This window comes from Malaclemys terrapin, chromosome 4 (genome assembly GCF_027887155.1).
Source record: "Malaclemys terrapin pileata isolate rMalTer1 chromosome 4, rMalTer1.hap1, whole genome shotgun sequence".
Taxonomy (NCBI): domain Eukaryota; kingdom Metazoa; phylum Chordata; order Testudines; family Emydidae; genus Malaclemys; species Malaclemys terrapin.
The window spans coordinates 40349039-40375522 of record NC_071508.1 but is presented as its reverse complement, the minus strand read 5'-3'; the positions used below and the strand labels follow the sequence as shown (position 1 = coordinate 40375522).

At 43.3% G+C, this 26484-nt stretch overlaps 1 long non-coding RNA gene across 1 annotated transcript; it reads left to right on the top strand.

The window, feature by feature from the left end:
* The first annotated feature begins 745 nt into the window (after positions 1 to 745).
* LOC128836996 (uncharacterized) lies at positions 746 to 26484 on the top strand. The gene is made up of 5 exons (XR_008444871.1): positions 746 to 914; positions 9332 to 9413; positions 23935 to 24101; positions 25236 to 25376; positions 25460 to 26484. It is a non-coding gene; the product is annotated as an uncharacterized LOC128836996 (long non-coding RNA).

The window sequence follows — 26484 nt, the reverse complement described above, 5'->3', positions numbered from 1 at the left end:
GTGACCCCTGGAGTGGCGCCTCCATGGCGCGGTATAAGGGGTGCTGCGTGCTCCCTGCACCCTCAGTTCCTTTTTGCCGCCAATGAAGGTGCTTGGGAACTGCTCTGCTCCAGCTTGCCTGCAGCTTTCCTCTAGAACTCTTGTTCGTTCATCGTAATAGTACCTGTAGTTGAAGTAGTTAGATTAGTTTAGTTTAGTGCACCCGGGTCAGGGCCTGCCCCGGGCTTTAAGTCATGCGACACTTGTAGGCGGCCGATGCCAGTGTGTGATCCGCACATGGACTGTTTACGCTGACTGGGGGAAGCCCATCTCAGCGATCGCTGCAAGATTTGCAGGTCTTTCAAGCCTCGGACCAAGAGAGAAAGGGACATTCGGCTCCAGGCTATCCTGATGGAGTCGGCATTGACCCTGACTCCGATGCGCCACTCTGAGTCGGCACCAGGTACCGCGGTGTCGGCGCGCAGTGACCCCTCAGTGCCACCTACCAGTCGGCACTGCTCCCCATCTGTGGGGCACGCCAAGAAGACTAAGAGGCCTTCTCCGCTGCAGCCCTGGGGGAGAGGCTAGACCCATGTTGGGCAGTCCTCGGTCCCCATTGGCCTCCAGGCCTCTGACTCAGGTCAAGCGGAGTAGCGTGGCCCATTCGAAGCAGGCTTCCCCGGATGTCTGGAGGCCCAGCTCTATGTCTCTATCTCTGAACATTGATATTTTTGCTCATTATCTTATTCTTTTATTTACACAGAGGTCTAGTTGTTTTGTTCTTGAGCCCTCTTCTGAGCCGCCTTGGTTATGGATTTAACTGGCGCTGGGGAGCTGTCATTGTCTGGAGTGGAATGAGGGGTATTTTTACTTTGAATATGGCTCTTGGGATTAGCCAGTCAAAAGATCTGGGTACAGCAGCAATGAAGAACATGGTAAAAAAAATTTTAAAGGGCTATTTACATTTTTCCCCCAAAACTTATTCATAACTTGTACTAGATACATTTTGTTGGAATAAGTGATAAAAGAACTATAATGACATTCAGGACCAGATTTTTCAAAGTAAGTCAGCCAAATATATTTGCATATGAGTAACCCTTGCAGAAAATAACCAGCACAAGTACACACAGATTATTTAGGTACATAAAATTAGCACATTCAAATCTATTCATACCATTATATGGCTAACTTCGAAAATCTGGTCTGACTAATTTTGATTCATAATAGAAATATGCCTGTAGATGCTACTTTTTGTATTTAAAAATGCATTGCAGTTTAGTTTGTTTAAATGTTTATATATAATCTGAATTTTCACATACTATACAATGGGTCAATATTGTTTCATCAATACTTTCACTATACCTATGTAATTAGCACAGAAATATTTTTACTACAGTTAGCTGTCCCTCTTAGAACTTTATGTGGACTCAGGTGCATCATGTGAGCCTTTGTGAACTACTCCATTTTCTGCTAGGGATACTGTCATCTGGAACTGTGTTTGTTACAAGTGCTTATGGCTAAGATTTAAAAAAAAAAAAAAAAAAAAAAGCATGCTTGAAGTTGGATCCTAACTCCATATTTAGGCACTCTGAAAATCAGGCCAGTTATTTAGTTATCTCTGGAGTTAGGAGCCTGACTTTAGGTATTCACTTTGAAAATTTTGTCCTATATTCCCTCCTGTGAAACTTTTGATGATTCTGGAACTGGAGCCTCCATTGTTAGATGTCTCTCTATTGTCTTGTATTTAGAACTGTGGTGGTACCAGAATTTAAGATATCAAAAATGAAAATCTCTGCCTCCAGCATTGATGGTATCATTGTTTACTCTCATGTAAGATCTGAAACTCTCTCTGTTTCTGTACCTCAGGGATCTGCTCTTCCTTTAGAGGAATTTTATTTACCTGTATCCTCAGCTCTGTATGGTAGTAGGAGTCCTTCTCCAAGGAAGTTTTTGCCTTCATCTAGGCAACCTCAATGGAAATTCTTCTCACTTCAGATTTTATGCTTTACAGAGATCTTGTTCCATGGATCCCATCCTTTTATGGCACCATATGCTTTATCTTATGGGGCACAAATGTGGCCATTTGACCCTCACCTTTTCCATCGGCTCCTTAGTCAGCTGAATCAAGTTGCAGGGGGAAATCGTTGCTTTCTGTAAGCAGAGTCAGGATGAGCTCTATCCTGACATCTGGTGGTGAATTATGCCGAGTGTGAAAAAGAATTTCAGGAACTGATCTTGTTTGCATAGGCACACTCACTCGCCTGGCATGAAACAACAGCAACTCAAAGTGGTTACTTTGGCTGGTGTGGGATCCCCAGTTTTCTCTGTTATTGGGGCAGGAAGAATAAAGTTTTGTTACCCTGATTCTGTGAATCAAGGCCAGTGGAACTGTTGTATGACAGAAGGACTGAGTGAGTCCTTCACCATTACCTAAGTAGCACTTGCTTGACAAGGGGCATGGGTTACAAAACCCAGTGAAGGGAGAGAGGATGGGAACAGGTATTTGTACCTGATGGGATGGGCCCTCTCTGAGGGTTTGAAACACCACTTGCACTACCTCCTCTCTCCACTGTTGAATATCAAAGTTAACTTTAATTCTATTAGAAATCTAGTTACAGGCTGCTGAGCTGAATTCACTTTGGGCCAATGGTGCACTAGCACTGGGGCTCCCCTACTACAAGCTGAACTTGCTAAGAGCTGAAATCACAAAAGAGCTAAAGTTATTAAGAGATAAGATCACTGAGTGCTGTGTTAACGAGTGGGGGAAGCCTGAAGCTATATTGCTAAGCAGCTGGCGGAGCAGCTAGCAGAGTGGAGCCTCGCGGGGACGGTCGGAGCTGAGCGGCTCACAGGTCGGGGAGCGGAGAAGAGCTGAGCGGCTCACAGGTCGGTGAGCGGAGCAGAGCGGAGCAGCTGCCAGAGCAGTTCATGGGATGGCAGGAGCGGCTCACGGGACAGCTGGTGGAGTGGAGCGGCTCGTGGTGAAGGCTGCGGCGGAACCCCACGGAGAGGCAGCCGGTTGGCCTCGGATCACGTAAGGTGCCCCTTAACACCCTGCGCGCCCCCCCCCTTTGAACTCTGGGGCTGCACTGACCAAGAACAGAGACTTTGGGGGGTTGTTGGACTTTTGGAACTTTGGTGATCCTTGGGTTGCTGGTTTCAAGAACCAACGGAAAAGGACACAGCCCAATTTGCTGGGGTGGGTTTTTGCTCATGGTTTGTGTTATAAATCCTGTTTGTGGTGTTTTTCCAATTTACTGCTGATGTTGTTTACCCCATGTTATTAAACATTTTCTGTTACACTCAGACTCCGTGCTTGTGAGAGGGGAAGTATTGCCTCTTAGAGGCACCCAGGGGGTGGTATGTAATTGTCCCAGGTCACTGGGTGGGGGCTCGAGACGGTTTTGCATTGCGTTATTGAAATGAAACCCCTAGATACAGAATCCGGCCCTTGTTTCTGCCAACTTAGATGGGCAGAAGGATTACATTTTTGGGGGCTCGTCCGGGATTCCCTGGGTCAGTACCCCTCGCAAGCACCTGTTGAGTGTTCCACTGCATTGGAAAACAATTGTGGTTATATTTTGAGGAAATTACTGTTTGTATAATGGCTAATATATCAGGTTTGTTGGGCCCCGGCCCTGCAGCCTCTAGCTCAGGGGCCGCAGCCTCAGCCAATGATTGGGCAAAAGCATTGGGGCAAATATTGGAAAAGGTTGTGCTGTCCCATTCTATGTTAAACTCTTGTCATGAGTTAAGGTTATTTGCTGGGGCAGAGGAGTTCGAACCCTGGTTGGAGCATACCACTGAAATGCTGCAGGAGTGGGTCGTACCTGATGCAGAAAAGCGAAGATGTCTAATAGCCTTAGTGGCCCAGCATTAGATGTAATTCGCACCCTGAAGCTCATTGACCTTGGGGTCAGTGTGAAGGACTGCCTAGAGGCCCTTGATCATACCTTTGGGAGCGTAGAGGGCCCTGAAGACAGTTACTGTAAGTTCCTTAATTCCCGACAGCAAATTGGCAAAAAGATTTCAGCCTATATACAGAGGCTGGAGAGACTGCTTCAGAGAGCTGTCATGAGGGGTGCAGTGACTGCTGAACAGATGGATCGGACCAGACTGGCTCAAATTGTAAGAGGAGCTCAGTATCAGAACCCGATTCTACTCCATCTCCGGCTAAGAGAACAACGGGAACATCCCCCAAGTTATTCCCAGCTGATAAAGGAGGTCAGAGAAGAGGAAGAAAGGCAGGCTGCCAGCGAGTTTTGGGAAGCCCAAACAATGGAGCCAGCCGGCACAACATCACTGCAAACGGCCAGTGTACTGATGGTGAGCACCACAGAGGAACTTGCCCAACAAGTGCAGGTCCTGACAGAATGGATAGCTGAACTGCAAAGCACCATTGACTGAGCTAAGACTTCCAGGAATAAGGAGCCTCTGACTGTGGCGATGGAGAAGTCAGCATTTAAAGCCACCATCCCATCTGGGCAAAGGGGGAAAGGACAATTCTTCTGCTATCGATGTGGTCAGAATGAACACAGTGCTGCCAAGTGCCATAATGAAGAAAACCCCTCCTTAGTGTATGGAAAGCTGAGGATCAGTTGGGAGAGATCCGGTAGCTGCCAGAGAGTCCGGGGACAGGGACCACCCAGGCCTGCAGGATTTGAAGATTCCCCCAAAAAAGACCGCCCAGCTGGGATCCCCGCAGGACTAATAGGGCCTCGAGCAGAGGTCATGGTGAAGATTGAAGGGGCGGAGTGTAAAGCCGTGCTTGACACTGGATCTCAAGTGACTATTATATTTCAGTCATTCTACCAACAAATGCTTAGGCACCTGCCTATACAGCCACTAACTGGCGTTGGTCTGTGTGGCCTCAGCATGGATGAATACCCCTACCAAGGTTATGTCATAGTGCACCTGGAATTCCCAGAGGAGGTTGCTGGGGTAAAAGAAGAGGTGGACACAGCTGCATTAATATGACCCTAAAGGGTCTTCTGATGTGTCTGTGCTGATAGGAACCAACTCCAGTCTCTTCAAGGTGCTCGCGGATTACTGCAGACGACGGGCTGGGGACCAGTACCTGAATACCCTGATAATCCATACGCTTTGTGCTAAAGCCTATAGGAAAATTGAGGGTGCTAAAAAGAAGACATCTAAGCTACCAATTGGGGCACTGAAGTACATGGGCACAACCCCCTTAGTAGTGCCTGCAAGGACGGAGCAAGAAGTGCTTGTCATGAGTACCCGGCTGAAAGGCAGTAAAGGGGCATTAGCAATGGTAGAGCAGCCAGTTGAAGAAGAGCTCCCGAAAGGAGTGCTGGTCCCCAGTGGAGTCATAACCCTACCTGCTGAAGCCCAGGAAAAGGTGACTATACTCATTGCTAATGAAACAAGTCAAGATGTTGTTGTGAAGCAAGGACAAAAAATAGCAAATCTCTTCGAGCCTAACTCAATTGTAAAACCCCAGTGTGAAACTCAAGTTCTGACAGTAAACCCTGCAAAGTTTAACTTTGGAAATTCACAGTTGTCCGAGGAGTGGAAAGATCGCCTAAGAAAAAAACTTTGTGAAAGATCCAAGGTGTTCTCATTGCATGAGTGGGATGTGAAATGTGCAAAAGAAGTAGAGCACAACATCAGACTACATGACTCTCGACCTTTCAGGGAAAGATCTAGGAAAATTGCCCTCTCCGAGATGGAAGATGTGCAACAACATCTTCAGAAGCTGGCTGCGAATGGCATCATTACAGAGTCCCGCAGCCCATACGCCTCACCCATTGTGGTGGTCTGTAAAAAAAATGGAAAAATCCGGATGTGTATTGACTACCGCACCCTAAACCGCCGTACTGTGGTTGACCAGTACACAATGCCCCGAGTCCAAGATGCCTTAGACTGTTTGCTGGAAAGCCAGTGGTTCTCTGTGTTAAATCTTCGAAGTGAATACTACCAAATCCCTCTGGGTGAAGAAGATAAGAAAAAAACAGCTTTCATCTGCCCATTAGGGTTTTATCAGTTTGAACGCATGCCCCCAAAAATTTCTGAAGCACCTGCCATATTTCAACGTCTTATGGAAAAAGTTGTGGGAAACATAAATTTACTGCAAGTGTTAGTTTATTTAAATGACCTGATTGTGTTTGAAAAAACCTTGAAGAAGCATAAAAAAAGACTTCTTAAAGTGCTTAATAGGTTAGAGGATTATGGTTTGAAGCTTTCAATTGACAAATGCCAGTTCTGCAGGACCTCAGTAAAGTATGTGGGTCACATCGTGTCCCAAGAGGGTGTAAGTACTGATCCCGATAAAATAAAAGCACTCACTACATGGCCAAGTCCAAGTAACTACAAAGAACTCAAGACCTTTCTTGGGTTTAGTGGCTACTACCGCAAATTTGTAAAAAAACTATGCTACGATTGTAAAACCTCTAAATGATCTTACCAGGGAATACCAGTCTAGCAAAAACAAATCTAAGACCAAGAATAAGGGGAGGTCCCCAAAGCCTCCTATGCAAAGACACTGTGGCCCCTTCAAACCATTTGGGCCACGGTGGGATGAGAAATGTAAAAAGGCTTTTCAAAAAATCATTACTTGCCTAACTCATGCTCCGGTCCTAGTCTTTGCTAACCCAAGCAAGCCATTTATCCTGCATACTGATGCCAGTTTGAAGGGTCTGGGAGCAGTACTGTACCAAAAAGTAAAAAAAAGACGTAAACCTGTAGCCTTTGCCAGCCGAGGACTGTCTAATAATAAAACTCGCTATCCCACCCACAAGCTGAAGTTCTTGGCCTTGAAATGGGCCATCACTAAAAAATTTCAAGACTACTTATATGGTGCGCAGTTCCAGGTGTGAACAGACAACAACCCACTGACCTATGTGTTAACAAGTGCTAAGCTGGATGCTACAGGGCAAAGATGGGTGGCCGCTTTGGCTAGCTATGACTTCAGCATTCAATACCGATCAGGGAGAAGCAATGTAGATGCAGATGCATTGTCCAGGCGTCCACAGGCACCAGGAGTTGCTGTGATACCCACAGATGGAGTGAGGGCTATTTGCAGTGTGAGTCGCCGGGAGCCAGAGTCCCATGAAAGTCTTCATGGATGTGCTGCAAAAGCTTTGGGCCTGCCCCCTGAATGCGTGCCTTCTGCTTCAGTGAACTATATTGCGTTGGACCAATCTCCTTTGCCCATGCTCAATGCGGCTGACTGGCAGGAAGCCCAGCTGCAAAATATTGACATCCGTGACACACTACTTGCCAAAAGGGAGGGGCGAAGCCCAGCTTTGGTTGTCCCACCTAACCCGGAGAGTAAACTACTATTAAAAGAATGGACCAAACTAAAACTGATTCAGGGAGTGCTACACCACGTAACCACAGACCCTTTACAAAAGCAACAAGCACAGCTAGTGCTGCCAAAAAAGTACAGAGCCCTGGCCATAAGGGCCCTGCATTATAACTTTTGGACATTTAGGGATGGAGAGGACCCTGGAACTTATTCGTAGTAGGTTCTATTGGCCTCAAATGGCTAAAAATGTTCGCAGAAAATGTAAGACCTGCGTTCAATGCGTTCAAAAAAAAAAACTCTGCCCACAAGGGCTGCATATCTAAAAAACATCACCAGCAACAAACCTCTGAAGCTGGTATGCATTGATTTCTTGTCTTTAAAAGTAGACAAAAGGAATATTGGGAACATTCTAGTAGTGACTGACCATTATACGCGATATGCGCAGGCATATCCCACACGTGATCAGAGGGCCACCACTGTTGCTCAAGTACTGTGGAAAAAATATTTCTCAGTTTATAAATTTCCAGCCCGAATACACTTGGATCAGGGGCGAGACTTTAAAAGTCATCTTCTGAAGGAGGTGCTAAAAATAGCAAAAATTAAAAAGTCTAAAACAACGCCTTATCACTCACAAGGTGATCCTCAGCCAAAGAGGTTCAACCGAACCCTATTAAATATGTTGGGGACTTTGCGGCCAGAGCAGAAGGCAATCTGGAGCCATGTCGCATTTCTGGTGCACGCCTACAATGCCACAAAGAATGATGCTACAGGAGTCACCCCATATCTCTTAATGTTTGGGCAAAAACCAAGATTACGCATAAACCTGTGCTTTGGTGTATCAAAGAATGAAAATAGCTATAAAACTCATCAGCAATATGTATCCCGACTAAAAAAAAAAGCTGCGGGATGCTTATCACTTAGCTACGTCTGCGGCTCGGAAAAACGCAGACCGCAACAAACATCAATATAATGCTAGGGTACGTTTACAAGAGCTCCAGCCGGGGGACAGAGTCCTGCTGCAAAATTTGGGTATTGCTGGCAAACACAAGATAGCTGACAAATGGAAGGCAATACCTTATTTGGTAATAAAAAAGCTAGGAGACCTGCCGGTCTACAAAATCAAACCTAAAAAGGGTCCAGGGCAAACAAAGACAGTGCATAAAAACCTTTTGCTCCCTGTGAAAGAATTGGGAGGCACCCCTTATAAAATGGGTCACAACAGGGCAACCAGGCAAAACGAAGGTGCTGGACCAAAGCTGCCTTCCAATGTGCCCCCTGCAGCTAACCTACCCCTATGCAGCACATCCGAAAGTAAGTCTAAAAAAAACCCACAACCATGGTGTATCCTGAAATGGAGGGAGGATGTAAGCAGAGTCAGGGAGGGTTTTTTTTTACCTACCTGGTTGTTCCTTGTCTTTTGCTCTTGAATAGTCTTACTAGAAAGAAATGGATGGACTGGTGTTTTTATATACCAATCTTACAATCTTGTTTCCTGCTAGTGGGGTTATAATGTTATCTCTTCATACTTTCTTCCTCTTGGTAGAATGGGAAAAAAAGAACTGTACAAAAGAAAGGTAGTATGGTCCAGTGATTAGGGCACTACTCTGGGGCTTGGGAGATCTGGATTTGATTCCCTGCTCCACCGCAGACTTCCTCTGTAACTTTGGACAAGTCCCTCAATGCAACGGGGATGATAATACTTCCTTAATTCATGAGGTGTTGTGAGGATAAATACATTCACAAGTGAAGTGCTTTGAGATACACTAATGAAAAGCATTATTAAATACTCAAAATATTATTAAAAAAAGGAATTACTTTTAACTTAATTTTCCTTACTTGGATATTCTGACAGCCATGAAGAGCATATGGTTAAATTTAGCAAAATTATGAATAAATAAAAACATCCACAATTTGAAGATACACAGTTGTGTTGCACTGTTGAAGATGATGTCAGCAAAGGCATTGTTTATGGAAAATATGTAGAGTACCTCACTGTTCAAAATAATTTGCATTTTACTTTATACTACTGATGATAACACTGATTTGAAGTGGTGACATGCTCTCTTTGTTTTTCTGTTTTAGCGATGACTGCATGCAGTAACAGCATCATTAATGACTTTGATGATTAATTCTACCACGGTGAAAAAGCTGGTTACAACACTGGGTAAAACACATCTATTGATATTGGGGAGGGAAGGAAAATATTAAAAATAACATCTTTGATATTCAGTTAATTTATAAAATCTGCTTTGTTCAGTTCTGACCTCTTTGGTGGATATTAGATTGAGTGCACTAGTGTAATTTTATTACTTTTTAGAGTGCATTCTGCATGGATATATTAATTGGACAATTAATACAAAATAGTAAAATATATAAAAATCACAAAACAAGGCATGATATAAGAGTTATCAAAATTGAGTTTACTATAACTCCAGTACCATTTTTGCAGCAATACCCCTTTGTACAGACATTTAACATTGTTATCTGAGAGCTAATTGATTAATCTGAGAGCTAATTGATTTAAATCAATGTTTTTAAGGTTTGATATATTTAATGAACTCTCTTTAACAAAATTTTGTACATATCTGCATTCCTTGTTTTGTCCAGGAGTGAAAATACACAAAATTATTTAATGATAAATTGTTTGTCAACGATTTCCCTGTCACATAACAGAATTCCTGGCAGATAATGTTGTGTCCACTTACTAAAGAGGAAGAAGACTACAAACAAAATAAACAAAACAACCTATCAGACAAATGTGATTACAAAATCACCAGTACAGTAGCTTCTAGTTTAGCCCAGAAACTTCTACAGTTAAAAATCTGTAGTCCTCCATCCTAAATGGGCAGCAGGATTGGAAGTTGGATGGGGAGATAAGGAAAACTACAGCAAAGTACACACATTGTCCAGGAAGTAATTTTCTCTTGTATATCTCCTCTTCACCATTCTACAGCAGAATTTTGAAAAGAGAGCAGATGTATTGAGTAATACACATTTGAGAAGGAAGACTTACTTTACAAAGGAGGCTATAGCAATTTGTGTTTAAAGGCTGCTTTTGAAAACGCAGTCAAGTCCCTGCTTTTAGTGGCTAGTGAAGATGATGGACGGTCATGAAAAACAGTGTGACCAACTTAAGAGCCACAGCGCTTATTGATCTGTGAAGCGTAAAGTTAGCCTTCTCTTTTTTGATAACCACTGAGGGAAGCTATTGCTTACATGGGAAGACTTAATTAAAAACATATTTTTACAGTTTTATATAACAGCAAAAATTATGACAAAGCAACCACTTTGTATTGAGTACTGACAATGTGCTGAATCATAGAATCATAGGATTGGAAGAGACCTCGAGGGGTCATCTAGTCCAGTCCCCTGCACTCATGGCAGGACTAAGTATTAATGTTGTATAAACATCTGAGATATATGCGTGATATATCCTGACTTTAGTAAGGCTTTTGACCCAGTCTCACATGACATTCTTATAAGTAAACTAGGGGAATATGGTATGCTGAAATTACTGTAAGATGGGTGCACAATTTGTTGAAAAACAGTACTCGAGTAGAGTTATCAATGGTTTGCTGTCAAATTAGAAGGACTTATCTGGTAGGTTCCCACAGTGTTCTGTCCTGAATCCGGTACTGTTCAATATTTTCATTAACAACTTGGATGATGGAGGAGAGTACACTTTTTTTAAAATTTGTGGAGGACACCACGCTGGGAGGGGTTGCAAGCACTTTGAAAGACAGGATTAGAATTCAAAATGATAATGATATACTGGAAAATTGATGTGAAATCAATAAAATGAAATTCAGTAAAGATAAGTACAGAGTACTACACTTAGCAAGGAAAATTAAGTACACAAATACAAAATGGGGAATAACTGACAGGGCAGCAGTACCTACAAGAGGATAGAGATTAATTGTTCTCCATGTCCACCAAGGATAGGACAAGTAGTAATCAGATCAATCTGAAGCAAGGGAAATTCAGGTTGGATGTGAGGAAAAACATTCTAACTATAAGGATAGCTAAGCACTGGAACAGGTTACCTAGGGAGGTTGTAGACTCCCCATCATTGAAGGTTTTAAATAATAGGTTAGATAACAATTTGTCAGGCATTGTCACCATATACTTAATCTTGCCTCAATCAGTGTGTCAGGGCAAGGAGATTGACTAAATGATCTCTTAAGATCACTTCCAAGCTCAGATTTGAGTCTAGATCAGGTAGTGGCTAAACAGTTGAAACATAAATAATATAGTAGTTGGTGGTAGACGCGTCATGTTGATAAATTTTGTAATGATTATTGTTGAAAGACTTTGCGGAAGTATTTTAGTGAGTTAGTTTCATGCACAAGAAGAGGGAGATCATTCCAACAGTTGCATTGAAGAAAGCATCGAGGTGCAATAGGGAGAAGTCTGGATTTGAGCTTTTCTACACTTGAAATTTGTTTCAGGTTAACTTGAGTTATTTCACGTAATTAAACCCATTTTGGAAGCAGGTTTGCTGAGTTGTGGGATGAGTTTATCTGCAAAGAAGTGTGTGTGAATGCATCCCCATCCCAAGCAACTGTTGTGATCTTATAAGTCCTCCTACTGGTATCCCACAGAGGTATTCCAGCTACCTGGATCAGCCTTTCTGCTTACTTGTGTGCCCTCTATTGTTCCAGGGTCATCCTGACTGGATGTCACCTCTCTTTTTAAGTGCTGGTGCACATCCAGGTGCTGTCCTTTGCATTTCCAGTTCATGGAATTCACATACTTGTGTCATACTCCTGATTATTAAGCAGTCATGCCTCATGTGTCAGTATAGTCCTATGCTGAGGGCCAGGACTTAATTGCCCTGTGGGGAGAGGAGCACGTACAGACCACTCTGAATTCTAGCCACTGCAATGCACAAATATACAAGACGCTATCCAAACAAATGGAGTAGGTCACCACCAGGACCCAAGCAAGTGCTGCATTAAGGGAAGGTACTCCAACTGGATTATAAGCAGGCCTCAAGTCATGCCAGAATGCCCCAGAACACCATTCCAGCATGCCAGAAATGTCTTCTAATTCTGTTACTGATGACTGATAGCACTGGAAGTGGATTCCAGCCCTTCTTTTTTTAGGTCTCCAGCACTTGTTATAAGACTGTGAAGGACAATAATAGGACCACTGAGAGAGCTTGTAGCTGCTACAATGAGTGAACCATGTATTTGTGAGAGATCCCACCAAACAATCACTGAATTGTATAGACACCACTTAGTACACCTCCACTGATGGCAAACAGGATGCAGACTAGGAGATTGTTAATGAAGTACTGGATGTTGACTCAGTGGACCAAGAGACAGATGCTGCTCCAGAGACCAAGGAGCAGCTGTCCAAGACACAACTAGAGGTTGCACTTGGATCACCAGCCGAAATCCAACCAGTGGAGGGTGCAACTTCCAGTTAGTTCCAGGTGTCATCAGGGTGCTGCCAGATGTTGGTCTACCCTCTCCCTGCCTCCTGGGTTTTTAACCCCCCTTCTCTATCAATTACTCAAAATAGTGACCATGCGGGAGGGTGTACAAACTCTTCACCGCCCCCGTCCTTTTTTAAAAAGTAAACACACAACCATCACTTAAGCTTATTGTGTACTGCTCCACACGCCCCTATCATGGCTTATTGATCTCTCTCCTTCCCAGTCATTCCTCCCCAATCAAGCCTCTGCCTCCCCAGCCAAGATAGTGGCACTGCATGGGTTAACAAGGAGATAATTTGAAGAAAAGGCACTTTTATAGTGTTGGCAGATACAGGAAAGAAAAAACAATAAAATTATTTCTCTGCCTCAGGGCTTTATTAATACCATTAGCTTTAAGGCATTGTGCGGTATTATAAAATAAATCAGCTGTCACACTACAGAAACATTTCTAAGAATAAAGACTGTGGGTTACTGCAGAATTCCATTTCTCTTGCAGAGCACTTTGCGCTGATCTGATGGTGTTAAAAATGAGAATTAAACCACAGATAATGCTCTAATTTGGTATGGAGATTGCATGACTATGCAGCTCTTAGCACTGCCCAACTGAATAACTGGCTAAATAGGTGATTTATAGGGGTCAAGGGAATGTGTGTGTGTGTGGAGGAGTTTTGTGGAACATTGTAGCAGATACTGTGGAGAGAGGGGGTTGTATGATTCTCATGGCCTCCTTATCAGCATTATGGTACCAATCTCCTGTGTGATAGAAATAGCTAGGATTGTCAGGAGGGCTTTAAACTAACCATAGAAGGAGAGAGTGATAATGGGGCAATCATGACACAAACACCCAAATAAGAAAACCAACCTCAAGGCATCACGCATATTAACATATCCAAGCACTAAGGTGCATGTAAGGAACAGATTTTTAATTGTTTATATGCTAATGCTTGGTGCCTATACAATAAACAAGAAGAATTGAAGATACTCATGAGAAAAAAATATGACATTTTTGGTATTACTGAAACTTGGTGGGATGGCTTAATAACGAGAACATTAAAATTGATAATTACAACCTGTTCTGTAAGGAGAGAATGGGAAAACGAGAATGGCACTCAACATCAGACCCATTACCTGTTAGTCATAGATGATTCAGAATCATAGTACCTTGAGTACTTATGTATTAAAGTTCTAACTAGTAAAACTAAAGTTGGGATACTGGTGGGTATCTCTTACAGATCACTTAATCTCACTAGAGAACAGGACAAACTCCTCCTTAAACATCTGTCTGTAATGTGTAGAAAGAAAAATCATTCTTCGAGTGTTTGCACATGTCCATTCCAATGTAGGTGTGTGCACGCCCTGAGCAGAGTTGCCAGAAATTTTTCCCTTAGTGGTATCTGTTGGGTAAGCTCTAGTGCTCTCTGGTGCCATGCACTCATATTACCAAGATAAAGGGCCCTGCCAACCCCATGCCCCCTCAGTATCTTTTTACTGCCTGTGACAGGGCGTTGGAACTGTTCTCTTTGTTTCAGCAAGCTTTTCCCAGTGGGTTTTTCACTCTCTTTGCAGTGTATATAGTTGATTTGGTTGTATGTCTTTTTTTTTTTTTTTTTTTAATTTTAGTTAGTAAATGTTTGGAGTTTTCTCCCTCAGTTAGTGAAGTAGGTTAGTTTCTCAATGCCGGGGCATGCCTCTGTCACTGGGTTTCAAGCCCTGTGCAAACCAGTGCCCTTGAGTGACCTGGACTCAAGTTGTCTCAAGGCCTTGGGAGAGACTCACATAAGAGATCACTGCCAGATCTGCAAGAACTTCAAATCTCACACAAAAAAGGACCAAGAGGCAAGACTGAAGGTCATTCTTATGGAAGCAGCACTAAGAGTCACTTTGGAACTGAGTTTCTCTGACTTGGCACCGAGTACCTCGGCATTGGTGCAAAGTGCTCCTCTCACTGTATGAGAGTCTCTGCACCATTCCCCATTCCTGGTGCCCAAGAAGAAGCACAAGACGCAGCCATCTGAGAGGGGTCATTCCCCAGTGCTGAAGATGGCCAGGCATGGGGACTGGGACAGAGTGAGACCTAAGTCAGGCTACACCTCAAACTCAGCACTGCAACAGCCGGTACCAGTGTCCCGGGAGGCCCTGCTGACTCCGACACCAGAGGTACCGTCTTTGGGCAGACAGCACGGGACTCTCTCTTCAGAGATGGAAGGGGAGTTCTCCTCTCACCCTCGGAGCCACCTGTGCTACTCTCTGAGGCACTCCTACCCTGACATGACCAAGCCCAGGGTTCCCTCTTATGCTCCTACCCAGTGGTCTCTGAGAGCAGAGTGCCACCACTGGCTAGACGATCCAGAGTCTCTCCTTCAGGTGGGAGCCATGGAAGAGATTTCACAAATCTGGAGATGAGAGGGGTTCTACTCCCGTTACTTCCTAATTCTGAAAGCCCAAGGTTGTCTTGGGCCTATTCTAGACCTGCACTACCTCAAGAACTTAAAGTTCTGCGTGGTGTCCCTGACTTCCATCATTCCCTCTCTGGATCCTGGGGACTGATATACTGCCCTCAATTTAAAGGACAACTATTTCCACATATCGATTTTCTGAGGACACAGAAGGTTCCTCAGATTTGTGTTGAACCATACACACTACCAGTTTGCAGTACTTCCGTTTGGCCTGTTGGCTGCTCAGTGGGTCTTCACCAAATATATGGCAATAGTGGTGGCCTTCCTGAGGAGATGGGGAGTACAGGTCTTCCCATATCTTGACAACTGGGAGTCTAGAGGCCAGTCCAGGATTCAAGTGGGGTCCAACTTCCACCTCATCCAGTCGATTTTCCAGGCCTTAGGCTTACTAATAAACATTCAGAAGTCTACCTTCATCCCAGCACAGAGGATAGAGTTCATCAGACCAGTACTCAACTGCACTCAGGCCAGAGCCTTTCTCCCAGGAGGCCAGTTTGAGGCGATCATGGCCCTGGTAAGGTCCCTCAAGGTCCATCCAGTTTCAACAGCACAGAGCTGTCTAAGACTCCTGGGTCACATAGATTCTTGCACTTATGTGGTAAAACATGCGCGCCTGCACCTAGACCCCTTCAGGCATAGCTGGTCATGGTGTACTTGCCAAGCCATCACCATTTAGACTCGGTTCTCACTATACCTCCCTGAGTCCTCACTTCCCTGGATTGGTGGCTAGACCAGCATATTATTTGTGCGGGAGTTCCCTTTTCATGGCACCAGCCATCAATGTCCCTGGTCTTGGATGCGTTGGAACTGGACTAGGGAGCCTACTTGGGGCCCTTCAGGACTCAAAGGCCTCTGGTCTCCAGAAGAGCTCTCTCTCCACATTGTCAGAGAGTTCAGGGCAGTTCAGCTGGCCTGTCAGGCATTCCTGCCTCACATTATGGGCAAGGATGTGTTGGTTCTTACAGACAGCACTACAGCTGTGCGCGCACTTCCCCCTTTGCCAGGAGGCAGTTTAGCTGTGGGAGTTCTGCATAATGCATTCAATCCACCTCAAAGCTTCTCACTTGCCGGGAGTTCAGAACGAGTTAGTGAATCGCCTCAGTGTGTTTTTCTCCACTCACCACGAGTGGTCCCTTTGGCTGGACATCACAAGGGACATTTTCCAACTGTGGGGGACTCACTTGGAAAATTTGCTACCCAGAACAACAGGAAGTGCCACCAGTTCTGCCTCCATGTGAGGCCCACAGCCCAGGGTCTTTACAAATGCATTCCTGCTACTATGGCTAGATCATCTGTATTACGCTTTTCCCCCATCCCACTAGTGCGCAAGGTTCTGGTGAAGATCAAGCGGGACCAGGACCAAGTCATTCTCGTAGCCCTGGCATGGCCCAAGCAACACTGGTTCGCCACTCTATTAGATCTCTTGCCTGCTTCATCCAATCTTAACTTTTCATCAGACTGTGTGGAGGCTCCATGGCTGAATATTGGAGAGCAAGCTTGCTCGGAACATGTTTGTCAAGTCCTGTTAGGTAGTAGGACGCCCTCCACCAGGGCCACTTACCTTGCTAAGTGGAAGTGGTTCTCCTTCTAGTCTTCCCAATGCAGAGTTTTGCTATCACATTCTTCACTACAGCATATATTGGAGTGCTTCTTCTATTGGAAGCAACAAGGCCTAGCTATCTCTTCTGTCAGCATTCACCTTCCAGGGATATCAGCCTTCCATTCCCCAGTCAACAAACACTCCATCTTCTCCTATGAGATGTCGATCCATTTCCTAAAGGGCCTAGAGATTATCCCCCCGGGGTAGAGAACCAGTTCCTCCCTGGACCTAAACCTTGTCTTATCAAGAATTATGGGTCCCCCGTTCAAGCTGCTAGCCACGTCCTCATTAACACATCTTTCCTGGAAGGTGGCCTTTTGAGTGGCCATCACTTCAGCCAAAAAAGATTTTGGAGATTCAAGCCCTCACCTCAGAGCCCCCGTATATGATTTTCTTTAAGGATAAGGTGCAGTTGTATCTGCACCCTGCTTTCTTCCTGAAGATGGTTTCACAGTTCTATTGCAGTTAAGCAATCTTCCTACCAGTTTTCTTCCCAAAACCACATGCGAATAGGGAGGAGCAATGTCTCCACTCTTTAGATGTCAGTTGGGCCCTAGAGTTCTACATAGAAAGGACCAAGCCGTTCTGTAAATCTACTCAGCTGTTCATAGTGGTAGCTGACAGGATGAAGGGCCTCCCTATCTCCGCTCAGAGAATTTTGTCCTGGATCACATCCTGCATTCGCACGTGCTACAATCTGGCAGGTCGGGTTACAATCAGGTTAGTTCTGCCTCCAACTGACCTAACTACTCATTCCATGAGATTGTAAGCTTCCTTGGCTGCTTTCCTAGTGCAGGTGCCTATTCAGGACATCTGCAGGGCAGCAACTTGCTCATCGGTGCACATGTTCTTGGTACACATCACCCAACAGGCCAAGGACGATGCCAGCTTTGGTCAAGCGGACTTGCAGTCAGCACGTCCATGAACTCTCAGCTCATCTCCTATACAACTGCTTGGGATTCACCTACATCAGAAAGGACATGTACAAACACTTGAAGAAGAAAAATGGTTGCTAAACTTCTGTACCTGTTGTTCTTTAAAATGTGTTGCACATGTCCATTCCAAGATCTGCTCCTCCTCCCCTTTTATCAGAGTTGGTTGGAAGAAGGAACTGAGGGGGCTGGGGTTGGCAGGGTCCTTTATACTGGCACTATGAGCGTGCAGCACCAGAGGGTGCTAGAGCCAATCCAACAGATACAATTAGGGGAAAATTTTCCAGCGACTGTGCTCAGGGTGCGCATACTCCTACATCAGCATGGACATGTACAACACACTCCAAGAACAACAGTTACAGAAGGTTAGTAACCGTTTTTTATCATGGATGACTTTAACCTGGGGGACATTGGTTCAATATTTTATGTAGCCAGTAATAAAACTTCCTTGCAGTTTCTAAAAATAATAGACGATGATTTATTAACATAGACGGTGATAGCTCACTGTTGGAGTCCATTCTGATGGGCCAAGAATAGTTAGTGACTGAGATTAAAAATTACCAGTCTCCTAGGTACCAGTGATCACAATCTGATGACATTTGCCCTGTGTAAACAAAATATAGCACTGTCACAGGGTTTCCTGCTCACTGCTAGGGTGCCTCCTTGTGGCACATCTTGGGATTAGTTCTTGATCTATTTGGTGCTTCCTCCTTTGGTTGCTTGCCTTGTGGTCAGTCTCTCTCTGTCTCTCTGGACTCAGTTGCTTCCTCTTTGTGGCTTGGCCTTCTGGTCATTATAGTTTTCCCCTTCCAGTCTCACTGGACTGGCTGTCTGAGTATTATTCCTGGCAGTCCTCTAATTCAAAGCTATGCCAGACCACCCCATACCACACCCTCTGCTATCTCCAGTACCTCACTGTCATGTTTTGGCATTCAACCCTGACCAGTGAGAGGTTGTGTGTCATGTAACCCTGAGTGCTTTAAGATGCTCTGCTGCTGTAGCTCTCTGACTAGATGATCCCAGCCAGCACACAAGCATTCACTGAGTGTCTGTGTGTTGAGCAGCCCTAGTTCAGCAACTCTGACTTCAGCGGACTGCTTTTTTCACCACAGACACACTCTGGTCTCTGCCAGCCTTGGTTACTGCTAACCAAGTGACCCCAACAACCCTCAGTCCTGAATTTCCCCTAAACATTCTCCAAATATTTCCCCTGAAATATCCAGTCCTCTCCTGAACATTCAGAAGAGTAATAAGATCTGTTGCTCCTTTAAAGTGACAAAAGCACAGCAGCTTGTTGCTTTAAACTAGTAAGTTGTTAGTCACGTAAGATCAAACACAGAACTAGGTTGATTTAGAATAAAAGTAAAAAATGTATTTAATGAAAAAGAGGGTTTAAGTGAGTTCAAGTGTAAGGGATTGTCAAGGCTGCTTCCCCACTCTGAACTTTAGGGTACAGATGTGGGGGCCTGCATGAAAACTTCTAAGCTTAACTACCAGCTTAGATCTGGTCCGCTGCCACCACTCCCAAAATGCTAATTCCCTTCCCTAGGTAGCCTTGAGAGACTCTTCACCAATTCCCTGGTGAATACAGATCCAAACCCTTTGGATCTTAAAACAAGGAGAAATTAACCAGCCCCCCTCCTTTATCCCACCAACTCCTGGTGGATCAAGATCCAACCCCCTTGGATCTAAAAACAAGGAAAAAGAGCTGCAAAACTAAGCATCTCTGATGGTATCTTGTAGACTGAGCACTGAGTCCCATTGGGTAGATAGAAAGATTAACCTAAATAATCTATACAGAAGCCCCTGGAACCCCATAAAATTGGGTCCCTAATCCATGAACTATTGGAACTCATTTACAAAACTTCTTAAACATTACATGAATATATTGTCTCATACTATAGAATTAGAATTTATAATACCTGTTCCATGATGAGATATCTTTGAGCTATAATGTATCTTAATTAAAACTATCTTTAGAAATGTTTTTCCTCAAAAAGCATTTTATCAAAAAAATCTGATTTAAATAAAAAGAATCTGTTTTTGTTTTTTTTTTTAAATCATTGATTTTTATCCATCCTAATCCAAAGTAAGGACAGCCTGCAGAAGGGCACATGCAATTATTATTCTCTCTCTGTTGGCTTCTCGTCAACCAACTCCCATCCCACCGGCAACCTGTAGAAGTAAATATGCAATAACTAGCCTGTGTCTTCTGCACTGTGTTTAAATAAGCCACATTCCCCTAATGCGCATGGCCCACCTGGTCCTTATTAACCTTTCCTAAGTTGTCAGAACAAGTATACACACCCTGGATGATAGGTCCATCAATAGCTATTAGCCAGGATGGGCAGGGATGGTGTCCCTAGCCTCTGTTTGCCAGAAGCTGGGAATGAGCAACAGGGAATGGATCACTTGATGATTACCTGTTCTATTCATTACCTCTGGGGCACCTGGCATTGACCACTGTCAGAAGACAGGATACTGGGCTAGATGGACCTTTGGTCTGACCCAGTATGACCATTCTTATGTCACCCAGCCCTACAACACAGGTCCAGGGATCCTACCCAAATGGGGAAGTCTGTGAAAATGTCTTACCATCTCAGAAGTCACTGAAGACTGGGAAGAACCTATGGGAGTGGAATTCCAAAATCGAAAAAAAAGCAACATTTTATCAATGTTTACATGGTGACTACAATGTTGACAATAACTTGTTCTCCCCCCCTCCCCCCCATAGCAGCTGACACATTGTGGCAATCACACACACAGGGGTGCTAACATTGATTTAAATACCTGTCCAATTTACATAGGAGTAAAAGGAGCTCAAGAGATAACTTATTGAAAGAAATTGTATGCGCATCCCAAGAGAAGGATAAAAAGGTGAAAGAATAGAGGGAAGGGTTCCTGAAACATGAAAAAGAGAAGAGAGAAAAGGACAGGGAAATAGTTAGATCCTCATAGGCAGAGTTGCTGGGAATGATGGAGAGGTAAACAACCCTCCTGGAGAACATGGTGGTTCATTGATCAAGGACTGTACCACAGCATATGATTCCCCTTTACCTCTGATACCTTCACATTCTGGGACACACCATTCACTGCAACAACACCCAGAAATAGGTTATTTTCTAGACAAAAACTTCAGCCTGTCTCCCGGTCCTTCTTCATGCAAGGCTTAAAGTCTCTGTGAATCTGGCAGTGGTCCCCCTACATGTGCTTCTTGCAGGCACTTCAGGCAGCTTGAGTGCGGATCGCTCTGAGGCACCAGGGCATGCCTCAGCACCGGGAAATGGATAAAAATGCCAATAACTCAGTAAGTTACAAACTTTCACTAAAACTACTCGCCACTAATAACATGTACAAATATGCAAAAGAGAAGATCACTGAGAGAGCTTGCCAAAGAAAGGATGATAGAAGTTACAGCAATTGTCATACACAGTAAGAAGGAACTGAGGTGGCGCAGGGTCAGCTGGGTGCTTTGAACCAGTGCTATGAGTACACGGCACCAGAGGGTCCTCAAGCTACCCCGATGGGTACAACTGGGAAAAATTTCTGATGACTGTGCTCAGAATGCAAATACACCAAGAGTGGAATGGACTTGTGCAACACATCTTGAAGAACAACAGTTACAAAAAGTTAGTAACCATTTTTTCTAGACATTCCATGCTTCAGGACAACAAAGAGAACAGTGGACAATAGGAAACCCCCTTATTTCCCTCACCTGCAAGGAATAGACTCTTCTGCCCCATCCCACCCTCCAAGCTGCAGAGAATAGTTTTGAGCACCTTGCTTATACACACTTGTGACCTTGAAACCACAAAGTGATCTGCCCACTGCACTTTTATATAACTTTTTTAGTTTTTGAATGGGTTTTAAAATTTGCAAATTATGTATTTTTAATAATTATTTTACTGTGACTGTGGAGTACATTTTAACTGGTATATTGTGTTTATTAAAAGTAAATTGAAAATGTCTTTGCAGTTGTGTTTCTGCATCTTGTACAATTCATTATAAAGTTCACCTTCAGTGAACAAATTCATTAAACAGTTCATTAAAATGTCTCACATGAAACTTAAGAACTTTGCACGACTGCACATACATAGCAATACTTGTGCAGTAATCTTGATTAAAACCTGGTACAAAAGCATATCTATTGTTCACAAGTGGCCTGTAGCTTCAGAGTTGGAAAACAATGGATTCCTGACTCTGTGCCCCTCAGCAGTTGCATCATTTCATAGGTGCCTTCCCTCTGGCTGTTCAAAACCTTCTGCAAGTCTGCCAGTCTCCTCCTTGCCTCCATCGGTAAGTCTCTCTCCCTTCCTTTCACAAAAAGTGTGCAAAACACAACAAGCAGCTATAATCAAAGGCAAATACTTGCATCTATATCCAGCCTTGACATTGGGCTCCTCTGTTTACCTTTCAGTCTTCCAAATGTACATTCCATTATCCTTTTGCAAATACAATTCCTTTCTGCCATCCAGGAGCCCAGTAAAATGCTTCATAATCCAGGAAAGTAGGAATAACCTTGGTCTCCCAGAATGACTGGAGGAATCGTAACACTTTTATTGTTCATAGATACCATGAGAACAGAAGTTCAATTTCTCATTACAGAAAACAATCCAGAGTTTCTAAAGATCCTGGCATCATGGACCTTTCCAGACCACCCCACATTAATGTTTGTGAATGTGGTGATTAACCAAGATCTGCAGCACCAGGGAGAAATACCTTTGTCTTCTGATGACCTCAGAGGCCTGGGGGATCAGGGTAGGCAAGGAATAGGTATTTGGATCCCATCAGTGACCCCAACTGTGCATAACCATTAATAACCTCCTGTGCATTGCCCTGCTTTATTACCTAGGGGACAACACCTTCTTGGAAGCAGCACATGTCTCCATGACAACAGTCTTGACAATTGATCTACTAACACCAGACTGGTTAGCTACTGACTGCTAGCAATCCAGTGTGGTAAGCTTCCAGATGGCAGTGGTCACATGCTTCTCCACAGTGAAGAGAGCTTGCATGCAGCTCTTCCACCACTGGAGCTCTAGGGCAAGCTTTACACACATCTCCAGGAATGTGGCCTTTGACATCCTGAAAGTGCTGTCACTGCTGCTGGCCATCACAGGCCTGCAGCACTATCCTGTCCCACTAGTCAATACTATGTGTCCGAGCCTAAAAGTGTTGGTCCAATGAGTGAAGTTGTGTCGGTGAAAGATCTAAGAGACTCATCTGCCTGATTTCAGTCTCCTCCTCCTCAGGTGACCGTAGCACTCTGATTCTGAAGCCATTGCACTATTTTACATATGCTCGCGGCATCCTGTTTGTATCATCTCCTTGAGGATAGTAGCATGTACCAATGTTTCTTCCCTGATGCTTGACAGTGCTTTGAAAATGTCACTGGCTCACCAAAGCCATTTGGATGTTGGGATGAAAGGAGAGGAATCATGGGAAGTTTTTAGTTTGACTCCAAATACCCTAATCCTATTTCCTTCTGGTAGGTATCCCACAATATGTGGTGAAAAAGCTCCCAGAATGCCCACAGCACAGCGGTGAAGCAATGCACCGTTAGATGTCTGCCAGGAATACTAAACCTTTATTTCAAAACATTGCTGTGCTAAGTGGCCACAGTGATACAAGGCAAAAGTGCCTTACTTGAAGGATCACAGTGTGCTGTGTATATACTGCTCACACAACAGTTGTTGTGAAGGCACTTAAACAAAACCCACAGCAAGTTTCAAGTGTAGACATCCTCTCAGGAAGGTGGTTGTGAAATAAAAGACAGGAAGAGTGAAAACCAGAACTGTAGAAAAGATGAAGTTCTATAAAAATCTCTAACACTCACAGTATTACAATACAGTACCAAACACTATCTGAAAGAGTCCTCAGTTAACTAATGAGAAAGAGACCTTAAAAAGAGGGAAATGGATTGCTCAGAATAGCAAAATAAATATTCATGTAAAAGACCCTATGGAAAAGAACAGCCCAATAGTCTTATTCAGTTGCCACTGGAAACAAATGGGTCTGCAGAGTAGAGGAGCTGGTGAGAGCAGCATGCAGCTGCTGTTACAAAGTGAAATCTCTGGTTTCTGGCAATGGTCTGAGCATATGGCTTCTTAGATTAAGACTTTTACCCTGCTCCCAGCAACTTTACAGAAATGGCCTTTCAGCCAGTCAGTCACCCCATAGTCTCAGTCAGGGATTCTCTTTCACATCTTACAAATATATTGACAACCTAAATGTATTCATTTTCTTCCTTTCCATAGATCTATGTAATATTACTCTTCCAAAGCGTATGGTAATGTACAGTGCTGTTCAGCGTATAAAAGAAATGGAGGCCAACGCATTTTCCATGTTGAAATTTGATAGATTTTTCGCTGATGCAAATTGGACCAGGACTGAAGAAGCAATTAAAATTGATTACCCTTATAAAGTGAGTAATTTATCTTTATTATATTTCTTACAAAGAAAATTATGTAAGAGGCAAAAGTAATGCTTGAAACAAAAGAATGATTCACAGATTTTGATTTACACTGGCATCCATTGCAAGAAGGGTAGACTCTCCACTATTAAGTTTTACAGGCTAGTGGGAGAGAATTGTAATGATAAATGAGGTCTCTGGTTTGATGGAAATATCTGATCTACCATTAATATTATGGGGCTTTTATGAAGGGGGGAAAATTAATATACCAAAAAATTAGGGGCTAGATATCCTGCACAGACATCCTTAGAGGTAGATTGTTCAGATCATTATTTGGGTTTTACTGGGGCTAAGATTCAGGCTATGATTAGATTAATCCATGACACTCTTGTGACCTGTTAATTAATTCAAGTTTATTTTGTTAACTCTGTATCAGCAGTTGACTAATCATCCAGTAGGTCACTAACCAGAATATATATTTCCTTCTACTGCTCAAAGAGCATCTACAGTAGCATCTACCAAACTTTTGAAAATTGATCCTCCCCTTCAGAAAAATTAAAACAATTGCACCCTTTTATCCTTCCCATGTGGTGTTCAAGGCCTACACAAATGAACAGTCACTCAGAGTACATTATAGTATAGATCTTTATAATATGATACTTCATAGCCATTCTTTCCAACGTTTCTTAGCATTCATATATTTTAAGAAAACCATAACAAATTCATACTTTTTTCTAATAACTTTGGTTTAAAATAATTTATTTATTGTAATTTATTCATAGGAGTATAAATAAGCTTCTTGAGAATAGGGGACACAGCCATCCTCCTTGATTCACAGAAGGAAGAACAGAAATAGTTCAGAATCTTTCTGAAAAAAGTTTTAATTTTTAATATAAACATACAATTTAGATCCTTAGATTTCTTTGCTATGATGAAATACTGCAAATTTAATTTCTGACTTTGTCTTGATGTAACAATTTCCATTTGTGTCTAACTCCATATGGAGATTAAATTTTCATTTGAATTAGCATTTTTAATTTAATGTTAGCCTTTGTTTTTTAAACATAGTTCTCTTAGTTAGCTTTTTGGTTCTCGTGTTTCCAATATGTTACGATCAGTTCACTTGTTTCTGTTTTTCTTATTTAGTTTGACATAGAGGAAGTTTCCCAAAATGTTAGAACACTTGAATGTCCAGATTGTAATGCAGAAATTTCATCTGAGACAACACCTCAACAAATTGCTGACATACTGGAAGAAGCCAGGTTACGTCTTTTAACAGCACAAATAGTTAGTATTCATTCTATTTGGTTATATTCTTATTTTTCTCGATTAACACACATATTTTAATTTTAGTACTATTATTATTTAAGGAATGGATATCCAAATGTAACCTGTGGACGACTTTGGACATCAAGTCTTTAAATTGTGGCCTTCAAGGATGACAGTGTTAAGAAGAAATGTACTTGACTATAAACTGAAAATGTATACCCTCAGCTATGTGATATGACTTCTAAACTGAAACATTTGAATCAGCCCTATTACTACAAGGAGGAAATCGATGGGACTGCTTTCCCATCTATCTCCCACTGTTTCCCTTGGAGCCTCAGGAGCAGCTCTGGTGTGAGCCTAGAGTGCTCTGACCAGCATCTGTGTCCCTTGTTGCAGCTGCTAAGCAGCTCCCCTACTGGTCCTCTGCTGCATCCTAGGGAAGGAATGAGAGAATAATTCTGGCTTGTGCATTAATTTCTTTCTTGCCAGGCTTTGGGAAGCCCAGAGGTAGCATGATAGAAGTTTGCATCTATATTGGCCCTGTGGGAGTATCTGTCAAATGATGGCTCCTTTCCCCAATGCAGCCACCCAGGGCAGCCCAGGAGAGGATTAGAAAAGCTGAAGCTGAGAACCCACAACTGATTAAGGCTCCCAGATTCTCTGGCCTACCTCAGGCTAGAGAATCTTTGCTCCAGCTTGATTCAGTCCTCAAGAGACCATACTCCAGCAAGGGATTGTCAAGAGTGCAGCACACACCAGCTACTCTCCCCTCCACATTCCCCTTTACATCAGGAGCTGCAGGCAGGGAGGCATAGGATATGAATTCAGTGGCTCTATATCCACTGAGGACTCTCGCATATATGGGGGATTTACTGATAGTTTCTGCTCCCTTTGTGTTGTGTGAGTGGAGTAGGATAGAGAATCCACCTCAATGTACTGATTGTGGTCCCTTGATCTTTTTGAAATATGTTTGGCTGTCCAGCTGAAAAAGTTGGGCTTCACTGAATTAAGGATAAACTTAGAATCTTTTTACCTTCCAAGACATGTGCTGAAAGATCTGATTTTCTGCATAACACTTATTGGCAGTACTAACACCTAAAATAAAGCAGTATTTTCAGCTTTCCTA